At 37.1% G+C, this 23,851-nt stretch overlaps 1 protein-coding gene across 8 annotated transcripts in view; it reads left to right on the top strand.

Annotated features, from left to right (window-relative positions):
* The first annotated feature begins 2,237 nt into the window (after positions 1–2,237).
* The window catches only part of ntng1a (netrin g1a), a 524,315-nt gene continuing 502,701 nt past the window's right edge, over positions 2,238–23,851 (top strand). For 2 of the 8 annotated variants that reach the window (XM_051933213.1, XM_051933214.1), the window contains exon 1: positions 2,250–3,920. The gene's annotated coding sequence lies outside the window, so the exon portion shown is untranslated. Of the gene's footprint in view, positions 3,921–23,851 lie in introns of all 8 variants that reach the window. The other 6 variants (XM_051933209.1, XM_051933212.1, XM_051933210.1 and 3 more) reach the window with 6 other exon arrangements.

Here is a 23,851-nt window from a genome sequence, read left to right as displayed (position 1 = left end):
GGCAACAAGTTTGTCTTTGCATTAATCTGCTAATGGACGTGACTGCTGCTAGGAGTTCTGCTTTGCAGTTGAGCCTGATCTCTTGCATGGCGCATTTATCAAGAGTTCGCGGAAAACCGCGAGTGGATTGGCGAATACTGAGGTTGCCCTTTGTGCTCAGCGCTTATTAAGAGAAGGAATTGTGTGTTCAGAGTATTCTGTGTTAATTCAATTGTGGTGCACCACTTCTTTGCTATAAAAAAAGATAGAAAAAAAAAACTTTCTGGACACGTGTTACTGAAAGGTACAAATTGGATTTGTTTTTCATACCATACAATTTACACACGCATAACTTAAAGGTCACAATTTTTAATAGTATTGAGAACACTATAGAAATCCTTACCCAAAGAATGCTAACAAATAATTATAATCTGAACATTTTTATCCCTCTACATTTCCATTAGTTTCATTCACGTTTTTATTGATCTAACGGGGCGTCCTAGTGCTGGTTCTGCTGTTTCACTCTTCGTATTTTGAAATCCACTTTGACTAATAATTAGTAAGGGAAAATTTTAAGAACATCGCTTAGCATTTTAAAGGTGGATCTTGCATTCTTGTGATATTTCCAAGGGATTTAAGATATAATCGAGCTCGTGTTCTGATTTCAGAGCAGTTGTTGCTCCTGTCTTACACAGGCAGCGAACGGCTCAATATTAGACGCACTGTCGGAAATAACGGTTCTGTAATGGCACTTCACTGGGTTGTGCAGATTCTCGTAGAGCCACTACTTGCCAGATGTTTTTTCAATCTTCTAACCCGTCCTTTGGATATGAAATCGGTTTCTTTTGGAAAGGTTCCTAACAGAAATATACTGATAGATCAAGAAAAACTGAACTTAACTTGTACTATTAAATACAGAAACAGCTCTTTTAAAATCACAAGCCCATTTGTATTTCTCAAATCATGGTTTTGTATGGAATCTGTTAAGAATCGAACTAAACAGAAGTTATTTCTAAAACCTTCATGTGAAATCTCTATATGGCATCGCTCTGGAGAACCTATTGGTACCTTTATTTTTAGATAGATAGATAGATAGATAGATAGATAGATAGATAGATAGATAGATAGATAGATAGACATGAAAGGCGCTATATTAAATGTATCGACAATTAATTCACTATATCATAGCTGATAGATAGATAGATAGATAGATAGATAGATAGATAGATAGATAGATAGATAGATAGATAGATAGATAGATAGAATTCCCACTTCGTCATTATCTGTTTAATTTGCTGAACGGGTACTGCTGCCCTTTGCTGGTTTGCTACGGTATATCAAACTTGGTGCATGTCCATGACGTGATACTGTATATGTCAGCAGTCCCAGACATATTTATAGCTTTAAATGTTTACAGTATTATTAAAGAATACTAATGGCAAACCTCATACATGTACATTCGGTGATGTCAGACCGAGCATCATCGTTCTTCTTAATTCTACGTAGCTCTTGCAAATACAAATGGAACATCTGAGTGGTTGTACCGACACCCTTAAAATCTATGCAATCTCGGCAGCTCTTCAAGAAACGTGGCTATGCCAATATTGTAATCCTCGTTTATAATCATCCCAAGCTTTAGTGACCTGTGGATCCGATTGTTCAGCCGCACATACGCTTACTCGCGCTTGAACAGACAGCTCTGGGTAGCCCGTGCGCGCGTTCGTGTAATCTTAGCTGTCAGTTTGCCGCAAGCGTTAAGCCTCGGTTGTTTGTATTAGTACGCCAGGATGGTGTTAAAGTGTTAAATATTTAATATTTATCAAAGTTTCTCTTTCCTCTGCCTATTAAAAATTTAATGACATTGATCTTTATATCAATCGGAAGCACCACGGTTCAGGGTTTTGAAATTAAATAATTATTTTCAAATAAAGGAAAGACATCGTGCGCACGGAAGACTAAGTGAAATAAAATTATATTGAACATCTTTAATAGGGATACGTGACGCATCAAACGTATGTGCATTTGTGTTTATGTGCGGGGAGGAAAAGTAAGGGGGTCTAAGATTCCGGCCGTCGGCTAACTAGCAGTGTTCATGACATGTACTCGAGTAATGTGTTCATCCTTAATAATAATAATAAGTTCCTAACTCATATTCTTTAAAAGATTAAACGTAATAAAGTGGTTACCTGACAATATTTTACTTTAGAGTGATTCAAACTGACTCATTTGCGTGCACCTCACATCCACAGGGGGCTATCACATCGGTGTTGGGACTCCCCTAAAAAAAACACGGAATGGTTTAAATCTTTTTCACCGTTCTGTCAGTTACATGAAGCTACGACTATTTGGCAAAACTGAAATAGGAAAAAAATAAACGTGTGCTTTGCTTCAATGTGTCCCAAGCAGTTTTCAATCATTTACCAAAGTCGTGGTCCGAGATGAACTTTTTGAAAAAGAAATAACACCCTCCGCAAATGCCGTCACCGAATGCGAGATTAACCAGTTTAGTTCCAGCCGACAGTGAAACTTCTTGATTAATCGTGCGCCGTACTCCAAGAATTAATAATTAAACAGAAGTGCTCGCCTCAATGAATTTCAAAACCGGTCTAGTATATTGCGATTTTTTCTGGTGTGAACTGTTCTCCCTCGACCGGCTTTTCTTTCAGTCCAGCTTTCGGTTGATTTTCTTTTTCACCTGTATCCAGTTTGTCAATCAGTTGATACCGTAAATTAGACGCTAACAATCACTGCATGCAACCAAACATCAAATAAATCGAAAAAATCGAGGAGCTCTTCTCTGAACGACGCCTTTTTGTGTTTCTTTCCAGATTGCATTGTGCGTTTTCAGGTTCATTGCGGTGGCCACTAGGACCCAGCGGAACGCGTCGGTCCGGAGACTCAAGAAAGCTTGCAATCCCTATATTAGCTCGCATTTGGAGAAGATTGCTTATCTCTGAAACATCTCTCGTAACGCTGCTGCCAGGTGGCTCCAGGAGTTTTTTGCTCCTCTTAATTACTCCTACATGTCCTTCAAGTTTTTTTTTTTTTTTGTTGTTGTTGTTCCTTATTCCAGCCCCATACCGGTGTACGCCGGTAGGATGCATTAGAGAATTCCACGTTCTGACGACTCCAGGTGCGGTGTCTGTTTCATGCAAGGGGCTCAAAGTGTCCGTGTAATCTTCTATCCATCTCCGCCGTGAGCTCTGACATTTCTGCGCGCAGTGAAGGAATGCGCGGAGGACGATTTTGCTCCAGAGGTTGCTGAGAAGATGTCTCTGCCGCCAGCGATAACTGATGCGATTTATGCCCCCAGTGAACGTCTGCAACGCCTTCCTAAAACCCAGAAAAAATGAAGTCTTTAGGTGCGGGAGTTGCATTTGTTGCTTTTGGGCATGGGGAGTGAAAGCAAGGATACCGTCTGACAGAAGTACCCTTAAAAGTTTACCAAGCAAGTGTTTTACCCCGGGGTTGATGGGGCAGGGGGGCGATTGCTTCCTTTCCCTCCCTACTTCGTAAAATAAGGAAACCTAACCCACTTGGATCTGACGTTTTGTGTTGGGAATATTGCCTACTTGCTCGCTGTCTCTGTTTTGTGCTGATCCTGCTTTTTCAAGACAAGGAATCACTTATTTATTTTCCAGATGCCAAGAGTCACCCTGGCAGATCACATACATCTTAATACGAATCAAGACTGACGGAAGATACTTTTAAATCCCTTCCTTTAGCTTCGGCATTACACTACTGCAGCATCAACTTTTTTGATCACCATCCCCTCCCCTTATAAAGGTTTTTTTTCCCCGCAGGTCATCACATTTAGATCACTAGCAGATATTTTAAAAAGGATCCGTTTGGTCATTTGCGAACTTGTTGAACATTGTGAAAAGCCGAATTGCCCCGTGGTCAAAAGCAAAACCAACCAAGACACATAATTCTTCATAATTGTAAGTATTTAATTTCGTACAGCTTAAAACGATGAGAATTGTTTTACTTAAGGGTAAAAGCAAATCCACATAAAAGTAGTCAACTAAACTATAGAGTAGACAAGCTTTGAATCTTTACTTTGCCTAAGTACAATAACATAATTACATGAGTATACTGTATACGCATGCATGAGCAAAATAAATACAAGTGTAGTACCTACTTAAATAGAGAGTAAATACTCTTAAAAGTAAGATTTGTGTTAACCATAAAATTGCAAGTAAAAGATTGAACTGGTAGGACACGACTGTGCTTGTAAAATAGGAATTGGTTACGCCCTCTTGTGGCACACTGGTGTAGCTCCCGAACTCCGCTTACTACCTACCGTTGAATGACCTTAATCGAGACAGTTTGTTCCTTCTCTTTGTTATTATTCTTAAAACCTGAATTACCACATATAAAAATCAGTTTGTCTCACGATTTGAAAAGAAAGAAAAACAAAACACATTTTGAAGCGATCATCGAGACATTTGAAATTATTGTAATTCAAGTAGTCATTCTTCACTCGAGATATAAAATCTGTTGTCTTGACTATACCCATGCACGCGCTGCTCTTCATGATAAATCACAGGTTAGGTACAAGAAACGTAAAGAATAGTGGAGCCGATTTGTTTGTAACTATTGGGCGCAAGTTAAACTACTTGAAGCAAGTTTGGACGTACGGAGGTTGACTTTAACATACGATTGCTATTTAATTAAGCGAGGCAGTAAGGCAAATATTTATGATACGGGTTTTCAGTTTGAGTAGACTGTCTGCGCTCATTTCAGCCGTGCAGATCGTATCCCGTATAGTCAGTACGCGAGCGTATCACTTAGTGGAAGATTCTTAGCATTAAAAAAAAAAATATTTAACAACTTGCGTAATTTTATAAATATATTTAGACACCAAAACTCATTGAAAGTCTAAATATCTAATTACGGCACCTAACGATTCCTTTTCTTAGTCCGACACAACTCAGTAGTGGACTGTAATTTAGTAAATTGCTACGCTGTCTCTCTGCTACATCATGTGGTGAAAACAATATAAATAGGTCCTTATCAGTGATCGCTTTTTAGAAATTATCATACTATAAATGAAAAATAAATAAATACACGAGACATTAAAAACGTGGCATCTGATGTCCAATAAACAAGTACAAAAAGACCACCGCTAGCATCTTATTTAGATGGATAGCAAACAAGCTTTGAAAACAGACCACTCTTATAATTACTCGTAATTTCCTTGGCGATTGATCAACAAAAGTAGTGTTTTTCAAGATTTACGTGTGCATAACCATACTGTTATGTTTTTTCTTAAAAAGTAGAATACTTGTTGTCCTAAAAGTGCAAAAATGAGTATCTATCTATCTATCTATCTATCTATCTATCTATCTATCTATCTATCTATCTATCTATCTATCTATCTATCTATCTATCTATCTATCTATCTATCTATCTATCTATCGCTGCCAGTATAAGAATGCACAATTAAGTGTTAGAAGTTGCTCTTCCTGCATGTTAAATTAAACTTCTGGCATCCACAGGCCATGTTCTGACAGGGCTTTGCTTTCATTGGTACTTGCAGGGTGAAGGTTGCATTGCCTCTCTGAGTAAAATCAGAGCTCAGTCAGTACATTTAAACAAAAAAAACCCCCAGCAAACCCAGGCAGCTGTGCTCCTAAGCATCTGTTTACCATTGGGAAGACCTGTCACTGTTCCGTTTTCTTCCCTTTTCATGCACTGCACTTTAGGGTCACTCAAATCACAGGCAGATAAATTAGACATTAAAACTGTGTAACAATATCAATCTCCAAATCCCCTCAACAGGCATTATATTTTATAACGCTAGTAAAAAATGATAGGTAATAGTAATTCTTTCAACAAGTGTTGCCATTCATTTAAAAATAAAACCCAGAAATATGACAGTGTTTAAGAATGAAACATTGTTTCTTGTATAATAACAGCATTAAATGTAACTTTGTGGAGTACATTTAAAATAAATAGTGAGTGCTAAAAAAGATTTTGGTTGTATTATTTGAAAATAAAGATGACTTACGTATAGCATTCACTTGTGGTGCCATTTGTGTATTACAACTAGACTCTGATTGATTGAGAAAGAATGCATTTTATCTAGAATGAAATAATTATTTCTTAACCAAAGAAAAGTGAGGTGGAACCACTCAGGCTGTTGCATATAGATGATGTTGTTCGCATTTAAACAAAACAGTTCTCCACTCTCGAGTTTATACTTGCATGGCCATTCTCCGGGTGTAACACTCTTTGTTTATGTATCTATCATTCCGTATTATTTGACTGACGCCTTTATCCGAGGCAACTTCAATATCTGAGATACAATTGGTTCCATTTATTTTGATTTTCCATTTGGAACACACGCAGGTTAAGTGACTCCTCATGGTCACATCGTGTCAGTGGCAGGATATGAACCTGCAACCTCATGGGGTGGGGTCCAAAGCCTTAACCGCTACACCACACTGCTATCTATCTATCTATCTATCTATCTATCTATCTATCTATCTATCTATCTATGCGCGCATACATACACACACAGACAGAGGTATATAAATAATATATATGTATATATAGTATACATATGGTATAGTATGTCCTAATGGTTTATTTAACACTGTCGCCTAATTAAGTAATTAAGCACCCTGAAGCAATGAAAGGGTTAAAGCAGGCTGAAAAAGTGATGGGCAGACCAAATTAAAAATATGACATAATTTTATTTTGTGTATTTCGTGTAAGGCAGTCAGTGCATTTCACTTCCCCAAGAAATAAAATAAAAAGTGATTATGAGCCTTTCAGATTAATAGAATGTTCAACCTTAGGGAAATGTTATTATTTTTCACTCATTTCCCTCTTTGCAGAATCCAGGACCATATCATCATTAATAGGTGCAGGGTGGGACTTTCCCATTTTAGCCCCACTTAGTCTGTCGACGCACAGCATTACAACAGAAGGCCCTTCCATTAGTACTGACGTGAGACTAGAAGTAATGGGGTATTCAGGAGAGGTTTTGCTTCCATGTTGCTTGAGTGGCCTAAGCATAAGCAACTTCTTTGATTGTGGTTTTTTGTAGACCCCTCTGCCACATGTGGCTGTCCCTGGACCATCGTGCACAAGGATCTCTGTCCGGCAACTCTTCTCTGTCCCCTAGCTATGTGCTGAACAAGTGTGCTGAAATTGCTGCGGAATGTCCCTGGACTTTTTCTTTTCCCAAAGTTGACCTGCACTTGTTAAAGTTCAAACGTCCGACTCTGAATGGGAGTGTACAGCTACAGTCCAGAGCAGTCTGTACAACTCGGTGTGTGCTTAAGCAGCCCTAATTGTGTTGTTACGTCTGTCTCGGCATTAAACTCTGTAAATTTAAAATGGGGAAAAAAAAGGCACTCCTTAGTCAGATGTAAGTTTAAATATTGATGCAAAAAAGAATAATTGATGAATGTGTAATATTACCAACTAAACCTTTTTAAAATATCCACAAATAGCTCTTATCTTAAAGAAAAAATAAATAAAAGCCAAAGGTCTTTTCATTTTTCTGTTTAAATTTAAATGCTGTCTAAAGTAATTTGTATGTTCTTACATTCTATGAAAAGCGCCCCATTTCTCTTAGTTGTGAGTATTACTGCAGCTTACTTTAGCTTATACTTTAATTAACACCCTCAATACACTGTGCTAAATTTGAGGTTCCAAATGTATTCACTATTAAATGTTTTTAGGCTTAAATCTGCTTCATAATGCCAGGCACAGCGTGTTGCTTCCTCTTTGTCACTGAGATGTAAGTTCAGAATGAAGGGAAAAAAATATTCACATCAAAACTGTAAAAGCGATAATGACCGCTACATGCGAGCTTTCAAAAATTTCTAGTCTTATCTGTCCGTATATATCACTACAGCTCATTAAACCTCATTTGTAGACAAACCAGGGCCTTTCAAAGTAGTTCTTGACAAAGTTTGACATTTTTAGTGCATTTAATGCTATGTCGGTACAAAAAAAATAGGACACTGTTAATCGCAACTCTTAAAGTGATCTAGAAATTCCAGGTCTAATTGGCTGCTCCTTGTCAGACCCTCCTCAACTTAATATATTAAATGACCCACATTCCACAATATTTGCTCCGTATTCAGCACAGCTAATGCAGTCATCATTTTTGACCTGCAACTCTAGTTGACAATTCTTATTGGAATCAGAAACGATATTTTTGGAGTCATATTATGTTATGCAAGATGAACGGATGAAATTCTTAAAGATGAAATTGAACTTTTTTTGCTATTATAAACATTTAATTGTTAGTAAATCATCTGGGCTATAGTCACCTATTTAAAAAATGCCTTGGTGTTCCCTATCTTTCCCTGCAAGGTGATAGATCTCACATTAAAAAGATGGTTTTGTTATCCCATATTTCCCCTCCTCAGATTTGGTCTCTGCACTCAACATGCTGAGCAAATCTGACGTTTTTGATTCTCTGACAGCATGAGGATTTTGTGGTTTGATTCAGACGGTATTTGAAAAAACGTGAGGGGATGAGCATTGCTTGGTGGGTGACCTCTTTCCTGTGACTGCTGAAATTAAATAGAACAGCAATTTAATTTCAAGGGAGACTCCATGCAATCTGTTACAAAGGAGTCAGAATCATGTCATCTTACATGGTTAATGAAAGCACTAATATATTCTGGTGATACAGTAACTGACCTCAAGCCTTCTCCCAATTAGTCTTAATTGATGCACATCCATTGATGTTACAGATTGTGTTTTGCTGAAGCACATTATGTGCCATGCATCATTGCAGTAATTAAAAGTGTACTATTGCAAAAAAAGACAAACCTATTCACCTAATAAACATCAAAGAATCACTCCTTGTTTAGTATAATGCCTTCTTTGGGAAACCCTAACAGACACTACTTGTACATATGTCCTTTAATGTGCTGCATATACTGTACATAAACAAGCTTGATGGGATGAATGCTTACCTCTTGTTTGGCAAACTAATATATATAATAAATATATGCTTATTTATGAAAACCATAATTTAATGTATGCTGGGTAAATTATGGGTGTAGCTCCCACTCTTATGCTTCTTTATTAGTTTCCACTTTGTTTTGACTGTTTTGCTCGGTGCACTTTATATTTTGTGTTGCTGCTGGAGGAAATGGACTTCCTTGTCTGTCTATCTGTCTGAATTTTGTTAGATGATGTTTACAACGTATCTTTACTCACTTAGAGAACCTTAAAACATAACGCTTCTTAAATCATACACTCACTATGTCTTCATCGAGCACTTCATTTTTATATTCATCTATCTACACATACTCAAACACACACATATATACATGTGTGCGTGTGTGTATATATATGTATGAATATACTGTGTGCGTGTGTGTATATATATGTATGAATATACTGTGTGTGTGTGTGTGTGTATATATATAATATATGTATGTATGTGTATATATATATATATATATAATATACAGTATATAATAAATATATATATATATGTCTACACAGAATATATATAGTATGTCAGAATAACATCTTAATATATTTATTTTTTGCATTTCATGTAAGTCAGTCACTGCGTTACACTTCCCCAAGAAATCGAAAATAAAGCTCAAAAGTACTTCTGATTTGTTTTCCTTATCACTGATAATATCATAAGTGCTATCGTTGTTTGAAACCATCTAAAGATAACATTTCCTAAATGATTTTTTTGAGTTTATGTAGTTTTTTATTTTTCCCATAGCTATAACAAGTGATAAATTTTGCTGATCAATTGGATGTTTGATTATAGGGTTATGTTGTAATTATTGTTTTCCGGTCATTTCCCTCTTCAGGCTCACATAGAATCCAGAATGCTTCTGCCGCTAATAGGTGTTGAATCTAAATTTGTCTGAGTGACTGTGCTGAGGTGTACATATGTGATGCGTGCTCAGTGGTAAACTGGGTTCCCGTCCAAAGTTGGCTACCACTTTGTGTCTAAAATTTCTGGTACAGGCCTCAGTTCACCAGGACCAGGCAATACGTACTGCATATTTAAAACACCTATTTGTGGTGTGTTTATATATACATCTATTTGTAGATTTATATGTATTTTTTATATATACTATATACTGTAAATACAGTATAAATGTGCATGTGTATGGTTATGTATTAGGGCATAATGACAATTGATTTGAACTGAATATGTATGTAGGCATTCTGGTGTCTCATGTGTTTCTACTTTATTCCCTGTACGTTGACTTTGGGGTAATGTGTACCTTCACTGAAGATCACAAACAAAAGAAAAAACAATGTTAATTTTTATCAGACATATCAAAAATTTGAGGAACTCGCAGTCAATGCCCTGTTGCTCCGAGACCTCCTGTGTGTCTAAGCACTCCGGTCACATACTTGATTTATATTCTGTGTCGGGAAGTGTAACACAGCTCTGGTACCGTCAATGTAAAATGAATTCTTTAGTGGAATAGTTTTCTATATCTGCAATTAAGTGTTGAATTCTTGCTCAAAATAAATCCTATGATGCCAAATTCACCACACTGCATATGTAAAATTTACTGTATATGCAGAGCTTAGTCATATATTTTTTTACATAATTTTTGCATAAAATTAGTAATAAGAAGACAGTCATTTTCAGAATTGCTTGATTATATATAATTTATGACGATGAGCCATGCAGGCGCCAGAATGAGTGGTGTATGAGGGTCACAGCATCACCCGTACCTTAGAACTGAATCTGCTCACTTGTTTTCCCAGCTCTGCATCATTTGCTTGTTAAAATATTTCAGATATTCCTATCTACCAAAGAAAGAAATGAATAAAATGCAAAGAAGGAGAATAATTAACGAAATATGATGGCTTAAAAAGAGAGAGACAGCCAACTATATAACATTCAGACCAAAATAATAATAAATGGGCCTGTCCTCTAATATAAAGATATTTACAACAGTAGGAAATTAAATAAAATGCAAAACGTAATCCCAGAGGAGCTGAAAGGGCCATTCATGAGGCATTGCAGAAGAAGGAAGGCAAGCAATTAAAAAGAAAAATAAAGTGTCAGAAGTGGGATCAATACAGGAAAGCCAAGGACAACAACATTAGACAAGCTTGATGGAAGTGGGGATCAGAGTTACAGGCAGTGCGGCGTAGCGGTTAAGGTTTTGGGCGTCAGTTCCTGAGGCTGTGGGTTCAAATCCCAATTCTGACGGTGTGGGACCATGACAAAGCCACTTCACCTGCCTGGGCTCCACTTGGAAAAACAGAAGAAATGTAACCAATTGTTGTAAGTTGCCAAATAATAAGTAATAGGAGTGTTTAGTATCTACAATAGTATGATTTTTCTACAGTCTTGCTAAATTCTAATTATAGACTTCAAGATGAATTCCCGTGTATGTGCTTATGATCCAGTTACCCCCTGAACACCAGACAGGTTGCTCATATGCAGATTAAACGTTTTCCGCTGACATGACAGGGGCTGGACATGCCGCATATGAGAAGGTCTGGAAGGGGAATTCCACATTCAGTGCACACATCTGCAAAGGTCGTATGCATCTACAAGCTTTCTTAGTCTCCCTAAAAAGTAAAATAAAACCTCAATTAGAAAATGAGAGGCATTTCAGCACCCAATAGTCTTAAGTACATTTAAAATAAACAGTTAATATTTTTTATACATTTCAGTATCCAGATCTTTTTAGTATAGTAATTAAGAGCCATGTGAGGCTTGACAATGAGAGAGCAGTGGATAAAGGAATTTATTTGTATGACTTATAAGTTATTATAACGAGGTTCAAAATGGAGTTATTTAAAACCATGATTCAAACTCAAAGTAGGAAATCAACACCCAAAACTGAACAATTTGTGAATGTAAAGTTTTAAAGCGTGACTCTTCTCCCAAAGTGGAAGGCTACTTTGCCCCACATGTTTGCTATATAATATATGACCCGGCTTCTGCTAAAAGCAATGAGAGACGTGTTGTTCTTTTGTGACTCAGCACGTTGTAGAGAAAATGCCAGCAAACTGTCAAGTCATGTAGTACAGCATTGTCTCTTGAATACCCTGAAGTGGCTTATATGAATTATTATCCTGTTAGAGTTTAGTGCCAATTGTTAGCCATGAAAGATCTGCTAAATGAGGCTTGGCGTTCAGTGAATGGTCTACTCAGTCTGACACAGCAGATTTGAATGGGCGGGGGTGGGGGGGGGGGGGGGGATAAAAACAAAACTGATGCTCAGAGCCAAAAAAATGAGTTTAGAAATACGGGCATGAAGAGCGCAGAGCTGTGGTGTGGTGGGTGCCACTGCTGTCTGCCTCCAGGGACCAACATTTGTTGTCTGTTTTAGATTTTTCGCTTTCCCTTGAGCCCCATCAGTTCCCTCAACATACTGTCCTCTTGTTTTATACTCAATAACCGGTGAATCTAAATTGGACCAAGAGTCCAGTGCGGAGTCAGCTCTGGGATGGATTGGCATCCCATCTTGGGCTACACCCACCTAAAGCATGTTATGAAAATACAGGGTCTGAAAAACAGATGTATCCATAGACATAATTCTGTATCGTTTGGCATGATTGTAAAGCAGAATTAGACGCTCCTCTAGACTGTTTGTGACAAAGTTCTTAAGACGTATTTTCATAAGTTCATAACAAGTCTTTTTGAATACTTTCTACTGTAATTGGCTGACTAGCTGAACCCATGTTTATTAAGCTTACCTGAAGGTTTGCATTCATTTATTGCAGACTTTCTCAGATTCATACCTGTCGGGTTTCTCTTATATTGTACTTACAGAGACAGAGGACAGACTTTTTTGAAGGTATATTTAGGTGTGGTCAGATATTATTCACGTTGGCTTTTGTTTTGCCACTGATGCTGCTCAAGCAGGCTTCAAGTGAGTCTGTAACGGAAAAAAAAACTGGGTGCAATAAATTGACAAATGTAGTATATGTAAAGAAACAAAAAGGGCTAAGGGGAATGTGTCTCTTGAACCCAACATTATGCCAGTTCATAAACATCAAAAATATGTCATTTATTTAAGCATATGTGGAGGAATGAACCATGAAAAAACACAAAACATCAAATGAAAAGAGAAAAGACAAAAAAAAAATACCTTACTGTGTCCTAGTCATGAAACATCACTGAACATTCTCAGTGGCACTACCACCTTCCAAAAACACTCCTCGTCATCCACCATGTTCACCTCTTCGTAACTTCTAATCATCCTGGTCAGCAAATGTTTACACACACACACAAGTCCTCACTAGAAAAGGCAGCCTTTAAACTACGTCTTGAGGTTACGTTCGACTGATTCTTGAAAGCGAGTCTCGCTACAAGACCTCCTGGTTAGAGCATCTTCTGATGATACTGTGCATGCCATTAAGCCATGCCTGGCACACGAAAGGGACGAGTCTTGAAGCTGTCGAGGCTGCCTGATATTTTTAATTAGAAGTCTCAATACCACCTAATGCTGCCACCTGCTGGCTTGGCCTAACGTCCGTTTTTCTTCTGCTGCATTCACCTGCTATTGGACAGACGAGAATTACTCAAGTTTCTCAACCAGAAATTCCAAGTGAACGCCCATTGAAGTGGGAGCTACCACTTGGACAATTTAAAGAAAATAATGTTAATTAAATTCTCAGAGTTGTGACAAAATGCTGATCTTTCACCTTATTTGATAATATACAATAAAAAAATAATAACTAGGTCAGCGAGATACGGCACTTTTATGAACAGATTTATTTGGAGTGATGCAGAACACACATAAACCTTTGTTTACTTTTAATTTTCATGAAAAAATGAAAGCTTAACTGTTTTTGGAGTCAACTGAGTAACAAAATGACAATAACCTCACATTTCTCACAAAATGCCAACCAGAAGTTCACATGAATAATGAGTCGGAAGGTGAGCCGTAATAAGTGGGAACCACATGGTTTTCCGTGGTATGTGAGTGCCACAATACTTTTGGGTGGCCACTTATAGTCGAAGGAAATAGTGGCGGCTTGTGGTCCGCACTGGCATGCAAACATGCTTTGACTACTGGGTTTTCACTGTTACGAAAGTCGCTACCATTCACCGGCAGGTAGACCCTTACTGGATATATACTCTAGTCTGTACATATATATATAATAAATGTAATATAACCCCACCTTATTGATCCATCCCCCATTTGCTATATATTGACTCTGATGATGGTAGGTTGTTGAAAGCTTAGGAATAAAAAACTTTTTTGAGATACATGATTCATTTTCTCCCTTTGTGGATTACTCTATGCATGTATGTATTATATATATATATATATATATATATTATATAACATACATACACTCTGTATATATGCAGCTGACAGTGCTGTGAAAAAGTCAATACACCTTCTTTTAACTATTATGGTTTTAAATCAGGACACAACTATCAATCATCTAATTCTAAAATTTGGTTCTAATCGAAGGTGATGAATGACATGACAGAACTAAAATGATATTGTATAGATTCAGTCCTCCATTTCCTGAGCTGACTTAATAATTCAATGCTGCAGGAACCTAAGCTGGCAACACTGAATGCAATGCAGGAGCCAACCTTGGAGAAAGTGCCAGGCTCCAGCGGGTCATATTGACACACATGCTATTTCTCCTCACAGGTGGAGCAGTGGTAGTGCTGCTGCTTTGCAGTAAGGAGATGGGTGGAAGATTGTGGGTTTGCTTCCCGGTTCCTCCCTGTGTGGATGGCGCTTTGAGTACTGAGAAAAGCGCTATATAAATGTAATGAATTATTATTATTATTATTATATAGAGTCATTTTCAAATCACCAATGAACCAAACCTGCTCATGTTTAGCAAATAGTAGGAAAACTTCAGCACACAGAAAAAGTAATTGAGACATGGAGGCATCAGTATATATAAACTAGTGAAACACAAGGACCTAGGGTCCTAAAATAAAGGGCAAATATCTCAATTATTTTAAATTTCAGAACATATCTGGTCATGAGCTTTTGATTAAGGCCAAGATCAAGGGTCTAGCCCAATTAGTCCATGAGTTCTCACGTGACAGATGGACAGATATTAGTATTTTATATAATGTATATATGGATAGATAGATTTATGTTATATTGTTTCCACAAAGTAATTGCAAGCTAACTTTGTATGAAAGTAAAATTAGTTTTATTTTCTACTTCAGAAAATAAATGTACCAAGCTCCTGAAAAACTAATGTCACATTGTTACGCAGCTAGCAAGAATGGAAAAGCCTTTGAAAATTATCATCATATATAATTTTATATTATTTTGGTTTACAGTAAGCAATATGAAAAATTATATCCGTGTCATTCTAATGAAAAATCATTTCAAGTTTGAACTTTTAATATACTTTAGTGGTATTGTTTTTCAGTGAATCAGCTAGATTTAAGTGTATGGTAAGATGATATGTGACTGCTCTTAGTCCAGCATCACTACTGAGCCTCTAGTCAGGCATTATAAAAAGTGGAGCCATGTCTACAGAATTGCTGTCTGACAGGGCTGCTTGTAAAATTAATGAAGAAGTTAGTAGATTTTGGTGTCCCCTCCAGGGATGGTCCCTGCCAAGATACGCTTTGGCTAGCTGACCACCTAAACTGGACTAAGTAGGATCATAAATAAGTGAATAGATAGATGGATGATGTTTAGTTTTGTCAGTCTGTAGTGTATGCTGTTCTGAAATGCTTTAATTTATGAAAGTTGCAAATATTCACTTTGAACAATAATGTTTTTAATATTCTAAACAAAAATATAGGCATTCCTAAAAATAAAAAATAGTACTTGTATTCAACTTTCAGGTTGCCCTTCACTCATTGATAGGATTTCCTTTACTCAGTTTCAGTTCCTGGCTGCTAGTCAAAAGGCAGTCAGTACAGCTGATAAAGATAGCACCTTGTTTTGTATTGATTTGAACTACAATAGGCATTATTACTTCCAGGTAAATGAAAGCTTGGTGATGGGGTCAGAACTGGTTATTGAATTAAGTTAAGATTCTGATTCTACAATGTGCAAAATGTCAAATGTTAATTTTAGGATGGTGTCTGCATACGTGTCTCTGTCAAAAATCAAAATTGATTTTCACATCTTTTGTTGGATTTTTTTTTCTGTGTTGTGTTGAGCTCCTGTATGACTACATCCAAGCAAAGATATAAAAATTTAGTTTGAATGGTTTCTAAAATATCCACCCTGGAAATTGAGATCTATGTACAATGATAACGCCTGCAAAAATTGACCTATTTTTTTCATACAAGTGGCTTCATCTTCATCTAGCTACATGCTCCAGGCCTATTGTTTTTGGTCCTGTTTGCTACAGTACTTATCTCCATCTCCTTTAACACATATAAATATAACACCAGGTTATGTCACAGAGTAACCGAGTATAGGAGCCGGGTGGAGAAGTCTGTTTTTTGGTGCAAAGAGAACTGTCTGCATCTTCAGATCGGCAAAAACAAAAGGATTTGTCATTGACCAAAGAGCCTCTCTGTCTGGTCACTATTCAGGGAGTGGATGTGGAGACGGTGCACTCCTACAAGTACATGGGGGTCCACATCATTGACCGGTTGGGCAGGTCTTGTAACACAGAGCAATTCTATACGAAAGGGCAGAGCTGGCTCATTTTCCTTAGGAGATTTTGTTCCTTTAAAAACCTTTAAGAACGGTCGGACCTTTGTTCAACTGCTGTAGAAAATGTTTATCGTAACTCAAAGTCTGCAGTGTGCTCTGTTAAATCAAGGGTCCAGGACTATTAATTTGGAAACATTTTGTACGAGTAGTTTTTGAGATTTATTATCTGAATGGAGGTACTTGTAAGTGCACACAAGCATGCAGTCACACAGTTAAAGAAATTTACAATAAGGGTAGCTGGCAGTTTATTTTCCAAATCAGAGAACATGCATGACGATGAAAAGAAAATAATGAATGCACAAAAACGCACCAAAACAGATCTGTAATGGTCGATGTGGACAGCGGCATTAAGCCACCCCTGTACTAATCTGTCTGTCTAGGAGGCTTGTTCTCGTCATTAGACCAGTGTTTAGTTTCAGATTAAATATTATTTAAGTTGTTCACTTGATTCAGTTTCCTGTTTGTTTTACACTACATTTATTTGCATACATAATAAATAACTTGATTGTATATTATTGTACAGTACACACAGTTGCATTTTATTATAAAATCTTCCATTGAGTGGTTTCACTAAAGTGAAATTTACATGGCAGTTACTGTATGGACAGCTCCATACTGATTTCGTATTATTGAATAAAAAAGACTATTTGTCAAATAGACTTCAGTAAAAAAAAAAAAAAAAAAGGTTATTTTCATTTTTCTTTTTCACTTTTGGTAGAATGAATTGCTTGATTGTTTTTTGTGTATGTTATTAGGACTCGAGCACCACGTGTGGCAGCCGTGATTGTGCTTTGTGATTTGCTACACAGCTTCCTGTCTTATCCTTGTTGTTTCTGGGGTTGATGCCAATCCCCCATGACCCTGACTAGCACAAAACAGAAACATGTCCTGAATAGACAGACTAAATATTAACCATGCTATGTAGTTATAAAATAAAATACCAAACTTTAGGCAATGAAACCAAGTTTTCAGATGTGGTTACTTGCTTTTAAATATTTAACTTTATTTACAAGTGTGAACTATATATAGAGAGCTCTATGTATTGAACTTTCCTCAAACCCAAGCAAGCACCACAGAGGAAAAAGTAATAAATGAAAAGTTTTATTTACTGTAAATGGAAGGTAATGAACAACAAACAACCAAAAAGTACAAATAAAAGACAAAATAAAGCCCTGTCTAGATTGTGGAGTGGTTGGTCTGCTTTGTCTCGTTTCAGTACCATGTTCTCTGCTTAGCTCTATAGCAGGTCACCTACCTTGGGCTGTCTAGAGCTCCCCCTGGCTGCCTAAAGTGCTCCTGTCTCATGCAGATTCAGTAGATGAGATGTTTCTCTTAAAGCAGATACCTTGTTACTGCCTGGGTGTCCAATCCCCTTCCTTGGTGTTTATTTTCCATGGACACTTTGATTTTAGGCTTTTTTCCAAGATCAGCACTGCAGTACAGATATTTCCTCCCATCAACGTGTCTGCTGTGATCTGTCCTGTAGATGTCGCTGGAGTTGCTTGTTAGCATGCAAGTGGTGCGTTTTATTGTTTTTAGGATTCTGTTTTGCCATCTGGATAGTTTGGCTTGCTTGTCAGTTACCATGCAGCTCACAATAAAAACTCAAACTATTTCACTTTCAGGCCTTGCTAGTAAATGATGATGGTCCATTCTTTTTTTTTTATTCTGTTAAAGCCCAATGCGTTGCTCCTTGTGTAATTTTGGGCTATACCAGAAATAAATTGCTGTTGTTGTTATTGAAATTGATTTGTTTGTGAGAAACTCAAGGATTGTGTCTCTGACGTGGATGTAAGCAATGCTGGAGCGCCATAAGGAACATACCTGTCTCCTGTTCACCTTCTACACCTTGGACTATACGTATAACACCAACTCATGTCACTTGCAGAAAATTCTCAGATGATTCTGCACTAAAAGAGTGTATTGACAAGATGGATGAGACAAAGTAACAGAGTATAGGAGATGAGTGAAGAACATTGTTTCTTGTCACAAAGAGAATTGTCTCCAACTTTCCATCAGCAAAACCAAGGAACTGGTTATTGACTTCTGCCTCATCAAAAAGAATCTATGCTCAGTCAATATTTAGGGAGTGTTGCACTGTTGCATGTACTTGTGGGTCCACATCAATGACAGGCTGGTGTGGTCTTGTAACACAGATGAACTATATATGAAAGAGTAGAGAGAGAGACAGAGAGGTTGGAAGCATTCACTGATACAGCGCGTTGCCACATCCACCACATGACGAACCACCTCAGAGCTGTGCACTCTCGACCTACTAGAGTAGTAGTGAAGGTGAAAATGAAGGAACCTGGTGGCCATTATGAACAATGCTGCACATCCTCCCTCTAACACACTAACACCAAGGACTTTTAGGCAATGAATTATTCATCAGAAGTGTGCCAAAAAATGCTAGTGTGGATTCTTTCTACCAACCACAATACCAGCAAGTGTAAGATGGATGCTCTCAAATTACTTTTCCCTATCTGCTAATCCAAAAAGCCCTTCAGAAATATACTAAACCAGCTGCAATTTAATAAAAATACTACATAAGGAATAGCAAGGTTATTTTTCAAAAACATTTTAGTTTTCTTAACTATAAATGCAGACATTTTTTAACATTATAACTTGAGCATACAGGTGTCTAAAATTGTTGAACATATTTATAAAAATATAACAGGTCAGATAAACAACCCTTAATTTTAATTAACACAAGTCCAGATGGTCAGAAAAACAATAGTATCCAGTATTTGAAATTCTGATAATGAAAATTCATATTGTTGCCCATCAGGCCTATCTGCTGCCATGATCTTCCTTCAAATGTGTTGGATTCAACAGAAGTTTTCTTTTGTGTAATGAGAAAATAATTTTCTAGGAGTAGACCTTATGTTAACATCAAATAAAAGTCCAGGCTCCTAGTGCTTTGGCCTTTAATGTCCTTGATAGATAGATAGATTAGATAGATAGATAGATAGATACTTTATTAATCCCAATGGGAAATTCACAATGTTCATCTTTGAAGAGTTTCTATCTCATGTCATTGTCTTAAGGATTGCCATGCCACGATCACCTGTTATTAGGCCTTCAGTTACTGATCCTAAGTAACTTTACTCCCACTGGTGTGTTCTTAATACCTTCTGTCGATGTCTATTTTATAAATGTATGTACTTTCTGCTGAAAAAAAACCTACACGTGAAAGTATCCAGCTAGCACTTTGGTAGTAATGCTCTTTTATACCTGTAGATGGTTGGTGAACATTATCAGGTTATCCTGTAAACTCTAGAATGTTCAAGTTCCTGCTGTTTTCCATGCCATGATCTCCTGCTCTGTTTCTCAGTTTGTAATGTATTGATCTACACAATGCATGTAATCAGTTCATGGCTCATTTTATTTCAGCTATATTTTTGAAAACTCCATTTTTTTTATTGTATTTTTTTTTATTGTAACCCATATGACCTATCTTACCCACAATACAACTCAAAATGTTTTTTCCCTACCTCTTATAACAAACAATTCTTTGGTCACATTCAAAGCAGCCTTTTCAATCCTTTTAGCTTTTTGTAAAACTTTAGTTGACTTGTATCGGTAGATTGCTGGAGCTATATTTGTTACAAATGGAAGCTGTTTAAAGTAGTATTTGGCAGAAGATGTAACAAGTGCTACTGCCTTTAGATAGCTTGTGCTAGCTAATGGAATCTGCCAAGAGTCTGTAAAAGGAGAGGCTCAACCTGGCATTTCTCCATATCTAAAATTATGCTAAGAACGATGGATGTATCAAAAATGCATTAAATGTCTTTATTATTCTTAATACGAAAGACCATAACAAAACAAAATCACTGTAGCTGCTCTGGGCCTGTGATTACAGTTACTTGCCTTGTCACCTTCTTGCCTATCTCTCAAGTGTGATCAAAGCATTCCAGCAGTCTTCTCCCATTCTTTTACACAGACGACTCTTGCATGTCAACCAACCAGTGGCATTTTAAAACCACCTCTTGGGGTCTTTTCCAACAATGCCCTGAATCATTTGATGATTTAGAAATAAATGTGACTTTTACAACTAGGAAATACCAATACCCAACTACCTAAAATGAAATGATACTGGGATGTTATTTGGGAAACTTACAGATCTGTATTGCATGGACCAACTGTGGTTCAAACCAACTGATTTTTACATCGGGAACCTGAATATCCACTGGAGTTCTGCCTAACAAAGTCAAAGAAAGTGAAATGCAGTAAACACAATGACGAGAAACTGCAATGTGCAAATCACTGTAGTCCTCTTCTAAAGGAAGACCGCTAAGTGGAGCAGTGATAATGAATAATGCTGACAGAGTTCATTTAATTACAACCTGTTAGTCCTTGTTTAAAATATCCCCAGTTTTGTTTAATATCTCCTGTTTAAGCCCTTGTCACATTAAATGACAGGTTTCAAGGGTGGACTCCTATGTGTACAAGCATTGACAACTTGTGATAATTTGCTTTATTATTACGAATATGGTGATACTACAGAAATGTTCAATAATTTTTACAAACTCTGCAAGATGTATTGAAGTCAAAGGGGGAGGAGAAACTAAACATGTTTTTACTAGATTATAATGATGCAATGGACTTTTCTGTGTCCCTAAAGGTTAGGGAAACATCTGCCAACTGTGCTGGACTGATTATTGTAGCCAAAAATGTCTTCTGTGGCAGCAGTGCTAACCACTGGGCCGCCATACCTTTTTGAGATTACTCCAATACTCCAAATCCTTTGTCTCTCTCTTCATCCCTTGAGCTCCTACCACTACAATTTACCAACACGACAAAACTAATGATGAAAGGGATCATCATTATATACCCTGAGGTGGTCTGTGCCTGTCGCTACCCAATCTGCACTACATAGTAAGGAGTACAACATACAATGAATCTGAGAAGAACAAGAAGTATTTTAATAATATTCTGTTTATGGTCAGCTAATGTACCGCTCAAATGAAAATACTTAAAAAGTTATTTTTTTTTCTTTAAATGAATATGGGGTGCAAATTGGATAGTGACATCATGCCTGCATGTACAGGGTATGCTGTCAATTATTCATGCGTGTGTGCAGCAGATCAGGCAGTGCCATAAAGTGTAAGTGGTGCACGCTTACAGCATGTATCTGTGAACGTTCTGCACATGCCCAACGCAAATTGAGCAGGTATGGCATATTGATGAGTGACATGGCTGCCACATCTGTGATGTCATGCTGACCTCATGAAGCATCATGGGGTGCTGTGAAAAAAAAAAAAGTTTGTCTGTGACCAAAATCATTGGTGAACACAGCAAATTCCCTGCAAAAAACACTTCAGTGAATTTTACCAATCAACACTATTAACAAGCAGTACAAACATAGCTGGTCATCCCTGTTTTCCATCAACAAACAAATAAGATTTTATCCAAGTTTTATGACATTTCCTCTCCTTTTTGGTTACAAAGTAATGCATAAACAACCATGGCAGAAGTAGGAACCACCTGGTTATTCTCCATTTTATTCATTTATTTTAGTCCGGTTCTCTAATTCTTATTGTGGTGTGCTCCATGCTGATTGGTGGCAAAAATGTGTTGACTCTGCGATACTTTCGTTGTGCAATAAGAAATCTGAAACTGTGCAGAGAAGTTGTGAGGGAGTGGTGTAATCATCCACCTCTTGCAATTCCTAGTTCTGTAATCTGACATATTAAAGGCAACAAGAAAATGTTCTCTAAGTGAAAGTCACATAGTGTGACATCGGCCTTAGCTTATTTCAAATCCCTCTTTGTATCCAGAAATAGGAATTTCTGGTGTGGAGAAGAGAACACAGATTGTCTGACAGTAAATATGTGTGTTTGTGTTTTTAAATATTGACCCTTTTGTCATTTCTGGCAGAAACAGAAGTGTCCCACCTACCATATACACTACCTTTCCGATAATTATCCATTTTTCTGCTCTCACAAAACTATTATTATTATTACTCATCATCATCATCATCAATGTCATCATCATATTATCATCTTAAGGTTTTTCTTGTTCCCTTTCCTCACAAAGAAATGAATCAGTTCTGGAATACCATCCTCTTATCCTTATATCCTTACACATTGCATGGATGAATGGTTTTATGGACACTACATTCTTTCTGATGTAGGGATATTTGGAATCGCACAAAAAGATTCCTTAAAAATAATAATTTTTATTTTTTGGTAGGGTGCTCATAAAAATCAGATTCCTACTGCTGCTGACCTAAGAACAAGCTACATTTTAGAAATGACTGAATCTCAAATCATTTGTTGCCATTTTGTGAACTGTTTAGGTGTGATAATGCAGTTTTGGTCTCCCATTTAGTTACCCTTACGATTTAAATTATTGAAACTCAATATACTGTAGCCTCTATTTTAAGTTGGACCAACTGCATTCTACATACAAAATTTCATGAAAATGAGTTCATTTGTTTGGTTTTTTGTGATTGGCAAACTGACAAATAAACAGGCAGCATGTGATGTGAGGGTTGAAATTAAGTCCTTGGTGTACAAAATGGATAAATAATATCAAATATGCTAAATAATTTAAAGGACAGACAGGAGGGTATTATGATTTTACAAGCTTTGATACCCTAAAATCTCATTTAAAGTGACCTCAATTAATCGGACATATCAGGAGTACTATAAAACTAACTAAGTACTTTCTGCATTCAATACTTCTTTGTTTGTTTATATTTATTTACCATAGGGCTAATATTATTGATTCTCTGGAGCTCCTTACTTTTAACTTGTCTAGATACAACTGGCCATGAGTGAAACATTCATGCAGTTCTTGTACTTCCTAGTGACTGACGTTGGCATTTACTGATGGTGACTGGAAACACAGTTTTCAAGAAACTGTATTCTTTTGAATTGAAATGGGAATTAGAAGGAATAATGGGAATTTTGAATGTAAATATAATTTCAACCCATATCTACCATTTTTGCATGATGGGCTTTAATTAGAATGGAATGTAACACTTTGATGTGGAATCTTGTACTTTTACAAATCTTTGGAAGGTTTAGGTCAAAAGCAATATACATTGAATTGAGTTTTTATTTAATTTATAACATACAGCATTGAACCTGGGTTCGTTTCCCGGGTCCTCCCTTCGTGGAGTTTGCATGTTCTCCTCGTGTCTGCGTGGGTTTCCTCCGGGTGCTCCGGTTTCCTCCCACAGTCCAAAGACATGCAGGTTAGGTGCATTGGCGATTCTAAATTGGCCCTAGTGTGTGCTTGGTGTGTGGGTGTCCTGCGGTGGGCTGGCG

The sequence above is a fragment of the Erpetoichthys calabaricus genome, chromosome 10, assembly GCF_900747795.2.
Source record: "Erpetoichthys calabaricus chromosome 10, fErpCal1.3, whole genome shotgun sequence".
Taxonomy (NCBI): domain Eukaryota; kingdom Metazoa; phylum Chordata; class Cladistia; order Polypteriformes; family Polypteridae; genus Erpetoichthys; species Erpetoichthys calabaricus.
Note: the sequence above shows the minus strand (reverse complement) of the source record. Positions and strands in the feature narration are given on the sequence as shown.